The 21,832-nt window shown below is 34.8% G+C and overlaps 2 long non-coding RNA genes across 4 annotated transcripts in view; one reads left to right on the top strand and one right to left on the bottom strand.

Annotated features, from left to right (window-relative positions):
• Positions 1-21,832, top strand: part of LOC306665050 — a 506,589-nt gene that overhangs the window by 284,466 nt on the left and 200,291 nt on the right. The window lies entirely within an intron of this gene.
• The window catches only part of LOC306665047, a 44,384-nt gene continuing 29,955 nt past the window's right edge, over positions 7,404-21,832 (bottom strand). For 2 of the 3 annotated variants that reach the window (XR_013764903.1, XR_013764905.1), the window contains 3 exons: positions 16,788-16,826; positions 8,473-8,576; positions 7,404-7,856 (listed from right to left, as the gene is read on the bottom strand). This is a non-coding gene — a long non-coding RNA (uncharacterized lncRNA). Of the gene's footprint in view, positions 7,857-8,472; positions 8,654-16,787; positions 16,827-21,832 lie in introns of all 3 variants that reach the window. The other variant, XR_013764904.1, reaches the window with a different exon arrangement.

The raw sequence follows: 21,832 nt of genomic DNA, 5'->3' as shown, positions 1-21,832 counted from the left end.
ACCAATTTGCAGTCCCACCAACAATGAGTTCCTCAACAAGACTCCTCAAGCACAAGAAGTAAAATCAAAAATCAATAAATGGGATGGAATCAAACTAAAAACTTGTTCATTGCAAAGAAAACAATCAAAATGTGAAGACAGAGCCTACAGAATGGGAGAAAATCTTTGCCACCTGCACCTCTGATAGACCATTAATCTCCAGGATATATAAAAAACTTAAAAAAACTTAACAACAAAAAAACAAATAATCCAATAAATAAATGGGCAAAGGAAATGAACAGTCACTTCACAGAAGAAATATGATCAACAACAAACATATGAAAAAATGTTCAACATCACTAGCAATTAGAGAAATGTAAATTAAAACTACAATGAGATTCATCTCACTCCAGTCAGAATGGCAGTTATCAAGAATACAAGTAACAATAAATGTTGGTGAATAAATGTTGGTGGGGAAAAAGGAACACTCCTACCTTGCTGGTGGGACTGCAAATTGGCGCAACCACTCTGGAAAGTAATATCATAAATTTATTTAGTACTAAGTACAATGATCAAAACTACAAGAAAATGAAAGTAGAGAATGTCAATAAAAGTGGCAGTTATCTTAGAAAATGAATGAGAAAAGACTTTTCAGAGAAGAAATCTTTGAATTGAGTTGTGAATAATGCAGAGGAGCTTGCCAAGATCGTATTTGAAAGAAGACGTGTCCAGGAGGAGAAATAACAAATTTTAAGACACCTAACTATAAATGAGAATGATGTGTCTCAGGGACAGTCGGAAAACCAATACTGTAGGTTGGTGTTGGATAGAAAGAAAGGAATATAAGTCAAGAGAGAAGGCAGGGGCTAAATTGCTCATGAACTTTAGGATCAGGATTTTATTTATGTGTTAAAGGATGTGACTTGGTGAATTTTAAGCAGGGAAGAGATATAATCTATTACCATTTAAAAAAAACAAAGAATGTTGCTACATGAGGAACATATTATAGGCCACAGGAGTGGATATCATTTAAGAAATAGGATATCATTTAAGAAATGATCAGACTGGTTCTGTCTAGGAAGAAAAGTGGTAAAAAGTGATTGAATTGGAGAAACATTGTGAAATTGGGAAACGTTACTGATGGATTGTGATGAATCAAGGCCTCTTCAATGAGGAGTTCCAGGGAAGAGGAGATGTGCAGAAAGGGGGAGTGTAATTAATCAATGAAATATGAAGTTTGGGGCATACAGGTTAGACACATTAATATTGGTTGTTGCTATGTTCTTAAAAAGCAGCTTTCATCTTGGAGGAAGCAGACCCTGTGATGGCCCAATTTCAGTCAGCAGAAAGGGGAATGAGTGGAACACAATTGCTTTTTTTAATAATATGATTCAGAAATTAAGAATATCACTCTGCTTTTATAACATTCGGCAAAACTTAACACTGAACATGTCCTGTGGCTACTCGGTCATGTGTCCAGCTGCAACTTGGGAATCTATTATCAAAATAAATAAGTGGATCAATCCAGGCTTTGGGATTGGTACCAGAAAATCTCCGAAATGACTGTCTCCCAAATTAATTACAGCTCCAACAGAGAACATGTGGAATGTAGCTCTTGAGTCACCTCTTTAAAAGCCCCCTATTCCTTCTGATGGGTAGAATCACAACCTTAGGGACAGAAGGTCCCTGTGTTTCTCCTTTGCTAGCAAAGCAATAAACCTTTCTCTCTTTCTTAAATAAATGAATAAGTGGATAAATCTAAATAAGAAAGAATGAACAGTCTCTGGAAGAATAATTAACAGTTTCTAGCAAGACATTCAAGTGAGATGCCAAATAGGCACTTGAGATCCAAGTCTAAAAGTGGTTTTAATAACCTAAAAAGTGATATTTGTGCAAAATTGAGAGCCAAAATACATATAAGTTAAATATTGGAAAAATTGTTTTAAAATAAGAATACAGGTTATTAATTATTATTCCACATATTTCTGTGCTGCTAATTAATAAGCCAATTGAAAAGTTACTAGTACTATTAAGAACTAATGAGTTCAATAATGTGACAATTTCCAAAATATTTAAAATAAATTAACATACACACAAATACATAAAGTATTACATTTATGATAGCAATACAATCTGTAGTTTATTGTAGAAAATCTAAAAATAAATAGTAGACGGGTGTAGTGATACATGCCCATGGTCCCTGCAACTTGAAAGACTGAGATAGGAGGATCACAACAAGTTCAAGGCTATTCTCAGCAACTTAGTGAGAGCCTTTCTCAAAAAATAGAAAGACCTGGGGATGTAACTAAGTGTTAAAGCACCCCTGCATTCAATCCCCAGTACCAAAAAATAAAAATATAAAACAAAAACTAAAAATGAAAAATAAATAGAAAATAAATTCACTTAACATTACTCTTCAGAAGTGTCCATTATTAATACTTCGCTATGTTTCCCTATAGTCTTTTTCCATGTAAATATCTACAGATCATTTTTTACTAAGAATATAATTATTTTTAGTTCACAAATACATATATGCACACACATAAATTAATATGCTTTCTCTGCCTAGCATACAAGATTAACATTTCTCCAAATCTTACATTTTGAAAATTTACTGTAGTTTATCAGCCAAAATGAGTTCATAAATAGCAAAGATTTATTTGTGAGTTCCATGCCTAAAATTGCTGACATTTCCTTGTTCAAGAAGAAAAAATAATTCTGCAAACAAGGATTGCATCTTACATTCCCAGAGTTATATGATATTAATAGACCCTCATTTCTGTTTAAAATCTCTAGTGTTAAGAAAAGATAATTGACAATATAATGCTAGGAACATTAAGAAGAATCTGAATCCTTTATTTTCTTTGTTCTTCGGAATTATCAACAAATTCTAAACTGCTCTGATACAACATTCCCTTGAGATATCAGTGTTACAAGAAGAATCCTCTGCAAGTAGTTTATAAGCCTTAACTGGCAGGGCTTCTTACTTGTGGTCACAAAGAACTGCTTCCCTAAAGCATTTTTCAGGGACAGACAGGAGGATAAACTTCCTGTAGAAATGAGGAGAGCTGTTCCTAGCAGTACTTTTCCAAGTCAACACCTGGAGACTCCAAATGAGACAGAGAAGGATCTAAGGTTTCTCCTTATGTCAGTCTCTGCCTCCTCTTACTCCTTAAGCACAATAGTTACTCTTATTCATATATATGGAAGAATAAAGGAAGTGATTACTTTGGAAAGGGGAAATTCAAAATCAGCTTGGAGTATATTAAGCCTATAAAATCAAAGCCTAGAAAGGTGTAAAAACCTGTATAGTGCACAACCATGAGCCTCTGTTTTCTCATCTGCAAAACAGTGAGGAGACCCAATGATGACTAAGCACCTGTACGCCAAGTACTTTAAATAATGATTTAATTTAAACTTTACAACTGAAGTTATGGGAAGAATTGTTATCTTTGCAAACAAAGTATTTGAGATTCAGAGCAGTTAGAATTTTTATCTCAGATGAATTAGCAACTAACTGCACTGAGGCAAGATTCCCGATCCGGCATTCTGTGACCCTCAAACACATGCTCCCTCTGGTGGCACAGTAAATGCTACATAACCTCACTGTTTGCTGTGGATGCTAAAGGTGTAAGTACCAACCATAACATTTTAGTTGACTGCATGAAAGCATATTATAGTCAATTGTTCAGAAAAAAATTTCTTACCTGTGCCAGAGACCTAGAAACTAGCACGATTTAAATGTGCTTTATACATGGCATAGTTATTTGAATAGAGTGGAGGGAGGGAAAGTAGTTGATATCATAACTGAAAACCTTCATTCATATATATATATTATATTATAAATATATAATATACATGCTATATTTACATTATATATTATATACATAGTGTGTGTATTCCTATATTTTTTAAATTGGACATATTATTAAACTCTGTATTAGTTCTAATAGTTAGGGATTAGTTCATAAAAGATCTTGGGTATCAGACTTAAGAATTTTCTTCCATTTATCTACCTTAGGATGCCACAAAAGAATTTTGAGCACAGTAGCAACAGCACAAGACTTATCTATTAAAAAGACAACACTTAGGCTGAGGTTGGAGCTCAGTGGTATAACACTTGCCTAGCACGGGTGAGGCCCCAGGTTCTATCCTCAGCACCATATAAAAAACAAATAAATAAAATAAAGGATAATTTAAAAAAAAATTACTCCTCAGAAAATCTGCTTTATGACTAGAATGTTATGTCACCAAAAGAAAGGCTATGTTATGCTGCAGTAAAAAAAATAATAATAATACAATCTCTACAATTCTCAGTGACTTCAAATGAATAATTTCTTTCTTCATCTGTCATGAGTTTGGGGAGGATAGAGGGTCCTACTTCACTTCATCCTCACTTGGGGTCCCTGGTTGACGAAGACTTCACATGTGACCATAATCAGCAACAGTGTCAGGAGTAGGGGGAGTGGGGATTTCAGGGCACCCTGGGTAAGCTTCCAGAAGGTCATACATGTCACATGTCTCATTTTACATGGGGACTGGTGGTGCAGCTTCACCATACAACAGAAGGAGGAGAACTGGAAATATTAATGGAGAGTACAAGTACTCTCCACTTAACACCAATGTCTTTAAAAGAAATTAGACTAGAGAGAAGATCAGTCCAATTACTGAAATTCAACTTGAAGGAGTCTATGAGAACATGAGTTAATCAAAATAATAAGCTTCAGGGTATAAACATGTCTTGGATACAGATGGGGAAAAGAAAGACACGAAACATGAGAATCACCTACTCAACTATTATATTGATAGAGATCTGAATTTTTTAAAGTAGAAAGTATCTTTAACTAACTTTTTAATGGGATTAGTTGGGTTTAAAAATAAAGTTCTCAGATTAGAATTGGAGAAATAAACAATTTTTCCAGAAAGTTATCCATTCATTTCTTTCCTTAATATAAAAAAAACTTAAATCAGTCATTGTCAAAAAGTTCTTTCTGTTTAGAAGGTGTAGGGAAGAATATTTAGGAATATTTAGGAAACAAATCCAAAAATTATATTAAGCAACAGAATTATAAATCTCATTTAGGAATTTAAATATATATATATATGTTCTCCTCAGAAACCTCCTTCAAGTCAAAATACTCTAAGACCAGCACTAGAATTTGGGGGAAATGATGGGAGTAGAGTAAATTTATGGCCTAAATTGACTTGCAAGACCATATTTCTAAGTAAAAGCCACAGAATTGGTCCCTAAAGTAATATGTTATTTAAGTTAGAGGGAACAAAGTGTTTATGGTAAACATGTTCAAGAATCTAGAAGCAAACTCTAATGTGGCAAAAGGATACTTTAAAATTATTTATGCCAAATAAATACAATTTTCCCTGGCAAGGGTGTGGGAAGGTTGATAAGCGCTGCTGTTAAAATTCCAGAATGGGGAACATTGGGTCGGCATTGCTTTACCCTGGCCACAGTGCTGCCTTACCACCACAGAGAGGTTGTGAAACAAAGCAAATTCTTCCACATTTTTGAGTCAAGTCTGTATGGATTCCCAGCATTTGTTAATTTTTCTGTTGAGAATTGCTTCACAAACCTCAACAGAACAAGGCAGAACATTATGGAAAGGAAAATTCAACTTGATCTACTCGCTGGGTGTGCACTACTCTGTGCATTTCAATCTGAATGATTTGTCATAAGAGAAGAAAGTATACCCAATTCCCTTCAAATGTTTCAATTTTCATAAAAGTCATAAACCTGCAAGGCACCCTGGGAACTTATCTCCCCAGATGTAAACTTTAGAACATTCTTGAACAATGCCAAGCCAATGAGAATCTATAAGGAACTATCATGTCATTTCTTTGTCACTATTCATCAATTCTTTCACTGTCTTGAGATCTCAGTGAGCAAAACTACAGAAGATGCCATGTGTTTTTAAATACAGAAAGCTCATGGATTTTAGATTTAATAAAGTTGAAAAATCCACAGGACAAAACTAGTTTTGCTTTGAAATTTTAGTTGCTTTCTTTGTTTTACAATCATATAAAATGCTTAGTAGATACCAGATCAGCAAGAACTAGACTATTTGTATTGTATTCCTAGTTCCACCATTGGTCTATATCAAACACACACTTTTGCTATGTTCCTCGATCCTCTTATCTACTACACAGATAAAATAAATTTATTTCCCCCAAATAATTCCAAATTTTCTTCCACTGGAAAGGTATAAAACTCTTACCAACTTCTGAGTGTAGAAAACCAAAAAATACCCTTTTCTATCCAACTCGTGGTTTCCTTCATATTGAACACAAAGAAAGAATATACTGGCTTTCCTAAATTCATCAAAATAATAACCTATGCATTATTTTCAGATTAAAAAACTTCACATCCTATTGGCAACTCCTAACAGTTTTTCAGAATAGGGAGAAAGGACAGTGTGTACTTGGTGATTTCACAGAAAAGAAAACTAATATTTGAGAAGTAGAGCAGTATTTATTTCCTACAACCACATCACTATTCTAATAGCTAGGACAGAGGTCATTCTGTTGTATCATATGACATATTCATCAATGGACCACTCTGTAAAAAATTATCACTTACTTGTCAAACTCTATGCTAGTTGCTTCAGGCCATATGAAGAAATTTAAGACATGGTCATTAACCTTAATAGTAGTATGTATTTGTGAGTCAAGTCACTTGAATCCAAGGCAGAACGAACATAGAAGGAAAGGCAGTGAATGAAAAGTTACATAAAGTGGACTTCATTATTTTACAAGGAAATTGCAAAAGAATCTATGTGAGCTAGAGAATTCAGGACCTATTTCACAGCATAGGGCAGTACTTAAAACTCAGTATTAGGCGGTAAGTTATGTTAGGAGGTTTCTGATTAAGAGAAGAGATATACTTGCTAAGACAGAGGTAAGAACAGATGTGTTACTACTGGGACGCTGAAAACTGCAGCATAAGGTTATGCCTGGCACAAAACTTGTGCAGAGCACTCTCTAGAACCGAAGAAAGAAAATGTTTGAATAGTTAGGGTAGGACAGCAGCATTGAAGCCTTGAAAGTATTATTGTAAAGTGTGTCTTTCATGTTGAAAAATCACACTGTTTTAAAGTAGGAAAAGCTTGTTCTGTTTAAATAAAATTAGGAAGGCTAATATGTGTAATGTATAATGGTAAGCCAGGTAAGTAAAGAAGGAATATCCAATGTTTTTGAAGAAACAGGTAATAGATTATAAATTAAAACAATTTAAAGAAAGTTTGGAAGGTTTTGCAACTGAGTAGCCAGAGCCATGAAAGCAGGAGATTTGTGGACAACATGGTTGCTAGCTACTGGGGCCCTCAGATGTGGAGGAGATTTTACTAAGAGGAAAAAAAAAAGAAAGTCAGAGGCTATGAAAGAAAATTAAGTCCTATCCCTGGATAATCTTTTAAAGGTTCATAATTATTTTGTAATTAACAACATGATGTTGCAAATGAACATAAGCACAACAACTCACAGGTATATTTACATTGCCTCACGTGTAGAGAGCTCAAGTTGTTTGGGCCATTAAGTACAGCAACATGAATGAGATCTTTCTATTGCCCTTAAATTGGAGAGTAAGACACAAGTCTGAGTACCAGCGGTTATCCTGGACTAAACAAACTGAAGAAAACTGCAAGTGATTGGAGTCCCTCCAGAGTTCAGTGACAGCTGAGTCCATTGCTAGTGTTACTTATCACAAACAGCCCCCCTCTCCAGCAAATCAGGAATGGAAAGAGGAGATTGTAACAAAGTTGTTAGAGTTATTGGGAAGGGTTATTTATTTATTTATTTTTTGACTCCCACTCCTGAAACAAATTTTTGAAGTAAGGGAAATTCAAGACTTTTTCACAGAAGGTTTCCTGCAAAAAAAAAAAAAAAATGTATATATATATAGATATAGATATAGATATATATAGATATATATATATATATATTCATTAGCTTAAAAAATGGATTTATTGATCTTCCTCAGCATTGACTTGAACAAGGAAGGAGAAAAGAGAGTGCAAGAAAGATTACGGAACAGAAAGAGGTAGGTAACTCTGGAGAGTGTACTACTACCATGAGGCACAGGTAGCAGGTGGGTCAGGAAGATGCAATGGAAGGCAGTCATTCTGGAACCATGTTACCAGTTCCAAGTCTAAGATGGCCACCTGCATATGCCAGAAGTGGGAGTGGAATGAATTGTCAGGGATAGACTTTCCATAGTGATTAGGAAAAAGTCAAATTCAACTTGATCTCTCACATCAGGGAAACATGGAAGGCAAGACCCCATGCCCCTGCACAAGAAACCTCAGGGAATTCACACATGTATCATAAATGATGATCTTCATCATCAGTCACTGTTACCCAAAGGAGCATCAAAAGCCTAAAAGACTGGAAATATGGTTCTATAACAGACATTCACCCTTTTCCATCTTCCTCCTTTAAAGAAAACACAAAAGGCCAGTTGTTTTAAAGCAGTGTTACGTTCACCACGAAATTGAGATTTTCCATGTATGTCCTATACTTACCAATAATGGTCTTCTCCATTATCCACATACCCCAACAGAGTGGTGCATTTGTAACACTTGATGAACCTACATTAATACATTAATACATCATAGTTTCCAAAACTCCTTCTGTACCTTATGATTCACTCTTGGTGCTTTAAAGTCTATGAATTTGTACAAAAGTATAACAAGTGTCTGTCACTATAGCATCGTATAAAGTATTTTAATTGTTCTAAATATCCTTTGTGCTCTACTGACTTATTCCTCCTTTTCGGCCGCTTCAATGTCTAGCAACCACCGATTTGGTCCCCCCCTCCTTCCCCGTCTCTGTAGTTTTGCCTTTTTCAGAAGGTCATATAGTTGGAACCATACCGTATTCAACTTTTCAGATAGGTTTCTTTCATTCAGTACTATGTATTTAAGTTTCTACCATGTGTCCTCAGGGGTTTAATAGCTCATTTCTTTTTAGCACTGAATAATACTCCATTCTGTAGATGTACAATGGTTTATTCATCCGTTTGCCTATTAAAAGACATTTTGGTGGTTTCCAAGTTTTGACGATTATGAATAAAGCTGCTATAAACCTTCATGTGCATGTTTTTGTGTAGACATTACGTTTTCAGCTCCACCAGTAAATACCAAAAATCAAAGTTGTTGGATCAAATAGTAAGAGGTCTTTTAGTTTTATATGAAATCATCAAACCATTTTGCATTTCCATCAAAAAAGTAGGTGAAAGTTCCTATAATCAACTTTTGAGGCTGTCAGTGTTCCAGATTTCAGCCATTCTAACTGGCGTGTTGTGGTATCTCATAATGGTTTTTACTTGCATTTCCCCGCTAACATGTGATATGCATCTTTTCATGTTTATTTGCTATGTTTTTTCTTTGGTGGGATGTGTGTTAGGGACTTGCACCCACTTTTTAAATAGGTTGTTTTCACTTGCAGTTTTAAGAGTTCTCTGTGTATTTTGGATAACAATTTTTTATCTGATGTGTTTTCTGCAAATATTTCCCTCAGGCTATGACTTATCTTTTTTCACCTTAGAATTGACTTTCACAGAGCAAAAGTTTTTAATTTTAATGAAGTACAGCTTAGCAATTATTTCTTTCATGGATCGTACTTTTGGTATTGTATCTAAAAAGTCATTACCATATGTGAGGTCATCTGCTATTTTCCTATGTTATCCTCTATGAGCCCTGTGGTTTTGTTATATTTAGGTATATGCCCCATTTTGTGTTTCTTTTTTACAAGGTGTAAGGTCAGTGTCTAGACTAAATTTTCTGCAGGTAGATGCACATTTGTTATAGCATAGCACCATTGTTGAAAAAAACTATTTTTGCTTCATTGTATTACCTTTGCTCCTCTTTCAAAGATCAGTTGACACTACTTAGGTATGTCTATTTCTAGACTTTCTATTCTGTTTTTTTGATCTATTTATCTTTTTTCATTAATACCACACTGCTTTAATTACTTTAGTTTATGGTAAGTCTTGAGGTAGTAGTCCTGAGTCTGTTTTTCAATATTTTTTTTGGCCATTTGGGGTCTTTTTCCCTACATAAATCTTTAGAATCAGTTCATTAATATTCAAAAGATAATATACTGAGATTTTCATTGGGATTGTTTGCATCTATAGATCAAGTTGGGAAGAACCAACATTTTGACAATTGAAGTTTTCCTATGAATGAAGATAAAATAAATATCCATTGATTTAAATCTCTGATTTCTTTTATTGGAGTTTTATAGTTTTCCTCATATGGATCTCATAAATATTTTGTTAAAATATACCTAATTATTTAATTTTTTACATAGCTTCTTTTTTAAATCTTTATTGTTCTTTATATATATATATATGACAGTAGAGTGTATTTTGACATATTTTACATAAATGAAGCATAACTTATTCTAATTAGGACCCCATTCATGTGGTTGTACATGATGTGGAATTTCAATGGTGGTGTATTCATATATGAACATAAGAAAGTTATGTCCAATTCTTTTTATTGTCTTTCCTATTTCCATCTCCCCTCCTTCCCTTCCCTTCATTTCCCTTTGTCTAATATACTAAACTATTATTTTTCCTCTCCCAACCCCTTTTGTGTGTTAGCATCCATATAACATAGGAAACATTCAACCTTTGGTTTTGGGTGATTGACTTGCTTCACTTAGCATGATAGTCTCCAGATTATCCATTTACCAGTAAAAGTCATAAAGTCATTATTTTTTATGGGTGAGTAATATCTATTGACCTATACCACATTTTCTTTATCCACTCATCTGTTAAAGGCAGGTAGTTTTGTTCTACAGCTAAGCTATTATGAGTTGAGCTGCTAAATATTGATGTGACTGTGTCACTATCATATGCTGATTTTATATCCTTTGGATAAACTGAGGAGTGGAATAACTGAGTCAAATGGTGGTTCCATTCCAAATTTTCTGAGGAATATCCATACTGCTTTCCAGAGTGGTTTGCACCAATTTGCAGTCCTGCCAACTTTGTAGAAATGGTTACCTTTTCCCCCACATCCTCATCAACATTTATTGTTATTTGTATTCTTGATAATTGCCATTGTGACTGGAGTGAGATGAAATCTCAGTGTAGTTTTCATTTGCAGTTCTCTAATTGCTAGAGATGTTCAACATTTTTTCATGTATTTGTTGCTCATTTATATTTCTTCTTCTGTTAACTGAAGTATTTAATTTTTGATACTGCTAATAACACATTTCACCTGCTCATTGTTGGTGTACAGGAAGGTGATTGGCACGTGTGTGTGTGTGTGTGCATGCGTGTGTGTGTGTGTGTGTGTGTATTGACCTATATCTAGAAATTTGTGGTAATTATTATTAGTTTCAGGAGGTTTTGTCATTTCTTTCAGATTTTCTAAACATATGATCAAGCCATCTGTTTATAAAAAGATAGTTTTACTTCCTCTTTCCTAATCTGTATATTTTTCATTTCCTTTTCTTGTCTTATTGCATTAGCTAGAACTCACAGTATAATGTTGAAAAGCAATGGTGAGATAGGATAAACATTCTTGCCTTGCTTTTGATCTTAGTGATGAAGCTTCTAAATTTTCATAAGTACAATGTTAGCTATACTTCTTTTGTGGAGATTCTTTATCAACTTGAAGAAGTTCCATATTTCTAGTGCAGTGAGAGTAATTTTTTATCATGAATAGGTGTTATGTTTTGTCAAATGCTTTTTCTGTTTCTATTTATAAGATATGAATTTTATTTTTTAGCCTGTTGATGTTTAATGGGTAACATAAATTTATGTTTAAATGTCAAACCAGCCTAACACAATTGGATAAATATCACATGGTTATTGTATATAATTCTTTTTATACATGATTTTGTTTGGCTAATAAGACTTTCATCTATCTTCACTGAAGATGTTGGTCCATAGTTGTCTTTTCCTGTATTTTCTTTGTCTAGTTTTATGGTAGGGTAATACTAGGCTCATAGACTAAGATAGGAAACATGTCATTTGCTTCTGTTTTCTGAAGGAGATTATAGAGGATCAGGATAATTTCTTTCTTAAATGTTTGGTAGAATTTGCAAGTTAATAATAAAAGCCTGGTATTTTGGAAGGTTTTCGTTATAGATTCAATTTCTTTAATAGACATAGGTCTACTTAAATTGTATATTTCTTCTTATATGAGTTTTGGCAGATTGTGTCTTTCAAGGAATTGGTACATTTCATATAGGTTGCAAAATTTGTGAACATAAAGTTATTCATAATATTTATTATGTTTTTATGCCCATGAAATCTATAGTGATGTCCCCTCCTTCCTGTTCAATACTAGCAAATTTTATCCTCTTTTTAGTACCTTGTGAGCATGAGTAGAGTGTTGCTACTTTTGCCAATCTTTTCAAAGAATCAGCTTTAGTTTAATTGATTTTAACCAGTGACTTCATATTTTCAATTTCCTTAATTTCCGCTCTAATCTCTTATTTCACTTTGTTTAATTTGGATTTTATTTACTCTTTTCTTCAAGTTTCCTAAGGTAAAAGCTTAGGTTATTGATTTCAGAAACACCCTGTCTAATAATCAGAAACACTCTTCATTTCTGTTAGTGTTTTTGATTTATAATATTTCTTTTTGGTTATTTCTTATGATACATGATTTTATGTTTACATTGCCCATCTGTTTTTGTGTGATACTTTGTCAATTACATACTTTAGCACCTTAATCACTGTTTTTCAAATTTCCAATATAATTATTTCAACAGCCCTCCCATGCATGTCTTGTTGTGTTGTTTGTTCTGCCTTTTCAAATAATGGATTTTCATTACTTTTCCTTCTTCTTTAGTAGGATCATTTTTTTTTTTTTCTCAGTGGACAGATATGATGTACTAGGTAAAAAAAAACTGATGAAAATAAGCCTTTTGTAATGTAGTGGTAAGTTGTGGGAACAGAGGAAGTATCTATAATCATATGATGAAGTTTTGGTCTTTCAGTGAACTATGAAGTATTTGTCAGATCCCACTTCCCCTTAGTTAAGACAGGCTACTTAGACCAGCCTTGAGTTCAGTATTTTCCATCTCTGATATAGAAGGTTATAATGAGATAGAGTTAGGCATTTCCCTTTTTCAACATGGAAGACTACAATTGGATGAAGTTGATACTTCCCTCCCTCTCAATTCATGTAGTATTGGATAATATACCAATGGGTTAGGCTATGATAAATTAGTTCCACCTGAGAGCTAGCCTTGTTAAGAACAGAGTTCTCTGGTATGTTCAAAAAGGTCTTTTATCCCCTTTCCTGCCAAAAAGCAAAGGGGAATTTTTTTCTCCCAATATTTATTGTGAGAACCTGGTCACATCATTGGAGGTAAAACTCACAGAAGTGCATTTCTCCACCACTAATTGGGCCCCTGGAATTTTTAACTGACATCTTCACCCTTTGCTTCCAGCAATTCATCAATTATATTTCAGACTTTTCCTACCCTAGTAATTGTACCCAGGGCAGTTTACTCTAGTTAGTCCATGTTCCATTGCATCCACCCATTTGTCCCTCCCATATTGGGGACATCAATTTGCCCTGTGTCTTCAACTCTCATATGAATGCAAAAAGGTAACTGATTTCTCAGTCTGCTCAGCTTTTTCTTGTTGTTAACATGTAAAGTGGCAACTTCTAAACTTCTTATATGAAAAAAACAGAAAATGGAAATCACCCCTCTTTCTCTTTAGCAAAAAAGGAAAAGGGATAGAGTGCAAAAAAAAAAATTTCCCCTCTAATTTATATCTCTCCAATGAAGTGACTTGGGATGAGTGAAAAAATTAGCATTACAAAGTTGATATTTATGTTTTAAAGCAAATAATGTTTTATACTTGAAAGTGGCCATAAAGTATACACTGACCAAGGTATATTTTCCTTATTGTTTTTTTCCCACAGTTTAATTTGTGCATTATAATTGTGCATAATGGTGAGATTAGTTGTTACATATTCATATATAAACACAATATAATAATATAATTTGACCTATATCATTCCCTGGTATTTCCTTCTTCCTTTCCCTCTTCTACCCTCCTGGTCCCTTTCTCTATTCCAATGAGCTGCTAATGATTTTCATGAGCTCTCACCCAACTTTGCTTTTCCTTTTTTCACTCTAGCTTCTCCATGCAATCCTTGACTTTCTGAGTTTGGTTTGTTTCACTTAGCATAATGTTCTCAAACTCTATTCACCTTCCTGCAAAATTCATTCTTATTCATAATTTCATTCAATTCATAATTTATTCTTATTTAGGCCAAAGAAAACCCCATATAACATCATTTTTAAAATTCATTAATTTATTGATGGGACACCTAGTTTGGTTATTGTAAATTTTACTGCTATAAACATGGGAATGCACGCATCACTAAATACGATGACATTAATTCTTTAGGACAAATACCAAGGAGTGGTGTAGCTGGGTCCTGTGGTAGTTCCAATTCCAATGTTTTGAGGAAACTCCATAGTGATTTCCATAGTGGTTGTACTAAGTTACAATCCCACAAATATCATTAAAGTGTTTCTTTTTCTTCACATCCTCTCTAGCACTTATTGTTGTTTGTATTCTTGATGGTTGCAAGAAATGAAATGAAATTTCAGTATAGCTTTCATTTACATTTCTCCAATTGCTAAAGATGTTGAACCTCTTTTCATATACTCGACCATTCGTATTTCTTCTTTTAAGAAGTGTCTGTTAGCCAGTCATGGTGATAAATGCCTGTAATATCAATGTCTCAAGAGTCTGAGACTGGAGGACTTGCTAAGTCTGAGCAACTTAGCAAGGCCCTAAGCAACTTTAGGAAATACTGTCTCAAATTAAAAAATGAAAAGGGCTGGGGATTTAACTCAGTGGTTGAGCATCCTTGGGTTCAATCCTGGGTACCATAAAAAAGAGTGTTTATTTAATCCATTTGCCCATTTATAATTGTTTTCATTTTTAGTGGTAAGAGTTTGAATTATTTATATATCCTGTGTCAGAAAAGCAGTTAGCAAAATTTTCTCCCAATCTACAAATTCTTAATTATTTTCTTTGCTGTGCAAAAGTTTTTAATTTTATACCATCCCATTTATTAACTCTTGATATTATTTCCTGAGTTCAATGATTCTTAATCTCCCAGAGTTATTCTATATTATGGTCATGGTTACTTATTTTCTTTTCTTTAATACTGTCTGAATGTTCAAGGTCAATCCCTTTTCTTCCAGCTCAGAGATTCTGTCTTTAGTGCATTCTACTCTATTGGAGAGAATTTAAACTAAGTATTTTATTTGATTTATTGTGTCTTACATTTTCAAGATTTCTGTTTGGTTCTTTTCCAATATCTCTACCTACTTATACAATTTTTCATTCATATCCTGTACTGACTTTCTTAATTCATTCATTTGGGGTTTTTTTTGTGTGTGTGTGTGTTCTTTTGGAATTCATTGATCATTGTTATAATCGTTCTTTTGAATTCTTTATTGGGTATTTCATTCATTTCCACATCTTTGGAGTCATTTACTGGTGAACTCCCAACTTTTTTGTTGGGTTTTATGGATCTGTTGGAATGGATTTATTTTCCCCTATTTTGGGTGGGCCTTCCTTTTAGATATAGTATAAACTGTGTCTGAGCTTGAGGATTCTACTTTCCCTGTGGGTATCAAAATAGCGGGGTTCTCATTGTAGATCTAGCTATTGTATTGTGTACAGCAGGTTATGTGGGATACATCCTCTGTGATTGCTCTTCTTCACTTAACAACTGCATATTCTAAAGGGATATGTAAAAGTGATATAGGTTGAGACCCCCTCATAGGTGTAGAGGACAAAGTCTGTGTTAATTCTTTGTTTTTGTTGTAGAAGTGAATTTCCATGAATGTGACCTGAGGCCCCATCCCTAGCCATTTCTCTGTGGGGTCTGTTCATTACTTTGGGGTTTTTGTCTCTTTTGATCTTTGTATTAAAGTGTCAGTGAAGTTCGAGCATGGATAATTTTGTGTGTGAAGCAAGGTGCATTGTATCTAGACTGGGTTTAACTAAGCAGTAGAATCTCTACCCTGCGAGCTTGTGCTGTCCCTGTAGTTTCCCAGCACTTCACAGAAAAGGAGGAATCACACTCGGCTACAGAAGCACACAATGTACAGCATTAAAATAAACACTTGGTACCTACTATCATATCTATAACACTAATTACCACTAAAACAAGAATGATGAGGTCATAATTGCCAAAAGCAAAAATAAATGTAAACTAGATCTGGCACGAAACAGCAAGTGTCAACTATGCTATCCACAGTAATAATAATTGCAAAAACAGGAATGGTGGGGACAGAAGTTACATAAACTTAGTAATTCTAAAATATGGTAAAAATACAGTTCATTAAGAGAAAATAAAATGTGATAGGAAATTAAGAGAAAGTTTATAATGTTCAAAATATGCAAAGAGGGAAAGCAGAAGAGATGTAGCCAGTGATGGCTATAAAGAAGAAGAAAACAGTAAATAATTTTTTTTAAAAGTAATTAAAGGGAGAGAGAATGAGTGAACAGGAGAATTTGACTTAGTGGTGGGGAAAAGAAGAGAAAGAGAAATAAGAGAAATAAACAAACAAAACCAAAACAAGTCATCACAGCAAGAACACATACACAAAAAAAGAGTAAATATGATTCTTTATGAAAAATTTGTCTCCACTGAGATGGTCAAAACTTTCAACAAGGATGATCACTGTTTCTGCCCAACTTTCCTTCTTTCCTTTTTTTTTTTTTTTTTTTTTTTTTTTTTCTTGGTCTAGGCAACCCTTAGCAAGAGCAAGAGTTAGGGGTTGTTAAATCCTTACCTTTTTGGTATTGCTCACCAAGCTTCCAGTTGGAGTGACCTGAAACAGAAGATAGTTGAAATAGCTTTCAAGCTTCTCTTCTCACCAGTTCAAGACAGGGCTGAATGGGAAGTACTGTTGATTGGAGTTCTGTCTGGACAGATCAGATTGATGCACTTCCAGGGTGTGGCGTAGGAGGTTGGTCGGTTGGGGTATGCTTCTAAATCAGGCATTTTGAACTTTGTTGTGTGGTAACTGCTCTGGAGAGATTAGATCAGCACACACCAAATCTCTGCTGTGAGTCTGGATCTTAGAAGATCCCTGAGAACTCCACTTGAAGGGCAGAGGAGTCAATTCTCTACAGGTTTCACAAACTCTGCTGCCCATGGATTCAGCCCTCCCAGACCATGTCCCTGAGTGTAGTCACATCTGCCTGTTCAATTTCCTAACACTCTTCTGCCGGTCATGTGAGCAGCCAGACTCAGGGGGAAACAAATTGCCCTCCCTTCTGTATCTCCAACTTGAATTCTACTGGGTACGACCTTCTCTGTACATGGTTTACTCATGTTCTGCTAGGTACACCCTAGATCACACGATAGGCAGATGCCAGGACAGTATGACAAGATTTGCTATGATCTCTCATTCTCCTGCAACAGCAAGCTGCAGTGTGACCTCCTCAAAATGATTCCCTGCCTCAGTTCTCCACTTGCCAATTGAGAAACACAGAGTACTTTTCAAACACCAATTTGCCAAGCAGTCTCTGGATCAGCTAAGTCCAGGCTGCTTTTCTGTTCTCCAGCATTTTCCATGCCAAATTTGTCTCTTGTGTTTCTATCTCTGTTTGTGTTATCCCTGCCCCCTGTGGTGAATGGGTGCTGCTGCCACTGCCACAACTGGCTTGGCTCTAGTGTACTCTTTCTCGTTCTTTGTCCAACACATCATAATCTAAGAAACACCTTCCATTCAATATTAAATTTCAGTGAATTCCCTCTTTCACCCTCTTCACTGAGAAAACATACTCCCACTACTTGAATCCCAAGTCCCAGAGCAACTGGAAATCCAGCCTCCTTCTAATACACCATCTTGAATCCCCTCTGCCAAGGTATTTTTACATGACAGGATTGTCATGTCAACAGAAAATAATTGAAGGCAGTGACTGGGAAACAAATGAAAGGCTCATGGTAGTTTCCAACAGATGACACCATTCAATAAACCAGATATACATATTGTATGTATATACAGGTATGTGTCTAATCCTCAAGGATGCAGAATATTTGGTAAAATATTCATGAAAACTGTTTTAATTTTTATACATAAATAAAAGACACCTGAAATTTTGAAAGCTTTTTTTTTTAAACTCAAGCAAATATAAGCTATAAAATTAGAATAGCTATCTCCAGGGTAAATACATTTCAATCAAGAAACTAAAATGCAATTAAGCCCCAAACAATGCAATAGAATTAGGATCTGAATTTTTGTTTTTGAGAGTATGTTTTGTTCTAAAATGTTTTGGAAAAAAAACTGTCAGTAGCTAAATTTAGATAAAATTTTTTTTTTATTTTATTATTTTATTGTAAACAAATGGGATACATGTTGCCTCTCTGTTTGTACATGGTGCAAAGGCATACCATTTGTGTAATCATAAATCCACATACAATAATGTTGTTTGATTCATTCTGTTATTTTTTCCCCTTCCCCCCACCCCTCCCACCCCTCTTTACCCTCTATACAGTACTTTCTTCCTCCATACTTGCCCCCCTCCCTAACCCTAACTCTAACCCTAACACTAACCCTTCCCTCCCCCCCATTATGTGTCATCCTCCACTTATTAGCGATATCATTCGTCCCTTGTCTTTTTGAGATTGGCTTATCTCACTTAGCATGATATTCTCCAATTTCATCCATTTGCCTGCAAATGCCATAATTTTGTCATTCTTTATGGCTGAGTAATATTCCATTGTGTATATATACCACAGTTTCTTTATCCACTCGTCAATTGAAGGGCATCTAGGTTGGTTCCATAGTCTGGCTATTGTGAATTGAGCAGCTATGAACATTGATGTGGCTGTATCTCTGTAGTATGCTGATTTTAGATCCTTTGGGTATAGGCCAAGGAGTGGGATAGCTGGGTCAAATGGAGGGTCCATTCCAAGTTTTCTAAGGAATCTCCACACTGCTTTCCAGAGTGGCTGCACTAATTTGCAGCCCCACCAGCAATGTATGAGTGTACCTTTCTCCCCACATCCTCGCCAACACCTGTTGCTTGTATTTTTGATAATCGCCATTCTAATTGGGGTGAGATGGAATCTTAGGGTGGTTTTGATTTGCATTTCTCTTATTACTAGAGATGTTGAACATTTTTTCATATGTTTATTGATTGCTTGTACATCTTCTTCTGTGAAGTGTCTGTTCATTTCCTTAGCCCATTTGTCGATTGGATTATTTGTATTCTTGGTGTAGAGTTTTTTGAGTTCTTTATAGATTCTGGAGATTAGTGCTCTATCTGAAGTATGATTAGCAAAGATATTCTCCCACTCTGTAGGCTCTTTCTTCACATTACTGATAGTTTCCTTTGCTGAGAGAAAGCTTTTTAGTTTGAATCTATCCCAGTTATTGATTCTTGCTTTTATTTCTTGTGCTATGGGAGTCCTGTTGAGGAAGTCTGGTCCTAGGCTGACATGTTGAAGATCGGGACCTACTTTTTCTTCTATAATCTGCAGAGTCTCTGGTCTGATTTCAAGGTCCTTAATCCATTTTGAGTTGAGTTTTGTGCAGGGTGAGAGATATGGATTTAGTTTCATTCTGTTGCATATGGATTTCCAATTCTCCCAGCACCATTTGTTGAAGAGGCTATCTTTTCTCCATTGCATATTTTTGGTGCCTTTGTCTAGTATTAGAAAGTTGTATTTATTTGGGTTTGTGTCCGTGTCCTCTATTCTGTACCATTGATCTACCTGTCTATTTTGGTACCAGTACCATGCCGTCTTTGTTACTATTGCTTTGTAATAAAGTTGAAGTTCGGGTATTGCGATACCCCCTGCTTCATTTTTCCTGCAAAGGATTGCTTTAGCTATTCTGGGTTTCTTATTCTTCCAGATGAATTTCATGATTGCTTGCTCTATTTCTGTAAGGTACGTCATTGGGATTTTAATTGGGATTGCATTGAATCTGTATAGCACTTTTGGTAGTATGGCCATTTTGACAATATTAATTCGGCCTATCCAAGAACTTGGGAGATCTTTCCATCTTCTAAGGTTTTCTTCGATTTCTTTCTTTAGTGTTCTGTAGTTCTCATTGTAGAGGTCTTTTACCTCTTTTGTGAGATTGATTCCCAAGTATTTTATTTTTTTCGATGCTATGGTGAATGGGGTAGTTTTCATAATTTCTCTTTCTGAAGATTCATTACTTATGTTTAAAAATGCATTGGATTTATGAGCATTGATCTTGTAACCTGCTACTTTACTGAATTCACTTATGAGTTCTAACAGTTTTCTGGTGGAATTTCCTGGTTCCTCTAAGTATATAATCATATCATCCGCAAATAGGGATAGTTTGAGTTCTTCTTTTCCTATTCGTATTCCTTTAATTTCCTTGGTCTGTCTAATTGCTCTGGCTAGAGTCTCAAGAACGATATTGAATAGGAGTGGTGAAAGTGGGCATCCCTGTCTTGTTCCAGTTTTTAGGGGGAATGCTTTCAGTTTTTCACCGTTTAGAATGATATTAGCCATGGGCTTAGCATAGATGGCCTTTACAATGTTAAGGAATGTTCCCACTATCCCTATTTTTTCTAGTGTTTTGAGCATGAAGGGGTGTTGTATTTTATCAAATGCTTTTTCTGCATCTATTGAAATAATCATGTGGTTCTTGACTTTAAGTCTATTGATATGGTGAATTACATTTATTGATTTCTGGATGTTGAACCAACCTTGCATCCCTGGGATAAAACCCACTTGATCGTGGTGCACTATCTTTTTAATATATTTTTGTATGCGATTTGCTAAAATTTTATTGAGAATTTTTGCGTCAATGTTCATTAATGATATCGGTCTGAAATTTTCTTTCCTCGATTTATCTCTGTCTGGCTCGGGTATCAGGGTAATATTGGTTTCATAGAATGAGTTTGGGAGGGTACCCTCCTCTTCTATTTCATGGAATACTTTGAGAAGTATTGGAATGAGCTCTTCTTTAAAGATTTTGTAGAACTCGGCTGAGTACCCATCTGGTCCTGGACTTTTCTTTGTTGGTAGGCTTTTGATGACCTCTTCTACTTCATTACTTGAAATTGATCTATTTAAATTTTGTATGTCCTCCTCGTTCAATTTAGGCAATTCATATGTCTCTAGAAACCTGTTGATGTCTTCGAAATTTTCTACTTGGTTAGAATATAGATTTTCAAAATAGCTTCTAATTATGTTTTGTATTTCAATCGTGTCTGTTGTGATATTTCCTTGTTCATTCCGAATTTTGGTGATTTGGGTTTTCTCTCATCTTCTCTTTGTTAGAGTGGCTAAGGGTTTATCAATTTTGTTTATTTTTTCAAAGAACCAACTATTTATTTTGTCAATATTTTGTATAGTTTCTTTTGTTTCAATTTCGTTGATTTCAGCTCTGAGTTTAACTATTTCCTGTCTTCTACTACTTTTGGTGTTGGTCTGTTCTTCTTTTTCTAGGGCTTTGAGCTGAAGTGTTAGGTTGTTTATTTGTTGATTTTTACTTCTTTTATTGAATGCGCTCCATGAAATAAATTTTCCTCTAAGTACTGCTTTCATAGTGTCCCAAAGATTTTGATATGATGTTTTTTTGTTCTCATTTACCTCTAGGAATTTTTTAATTTCCTTCCTAATATCTTCTGTTATCCATTCATCATGTAATAGCATATTGTTTAATCTCCAGGTGTTGGAGTAGCTTCTGTTTTTTACTCTTTTATTTATTTCTAACTTCAAACCATTATGATCTGATAGAATTCAAGGTAGTGTCTCTATCTTCTTGTATTTGCTTACATTAGCTTTGTGGCATAATATATGGTCTATTTTAGAGAAGGATCCATGTGCTGCTGAGAAGAAAGT

Source organism: Sciurus vulgaris (genome assembly GCF_902686455.1).
Source record: "Sciurus vulgaris genome assembly, chromosome: 7".
In the NCBI taxonomy this organism is placed as follows: Eukaryota; Metazoa; Chordata; class Mammalia; order Rodentia; family Sciuridae; genus Sciurus; species Sciurus vulgaris.
This window is presented reverse-complemented; position numbering and strand designations above follow the sequence as displayed.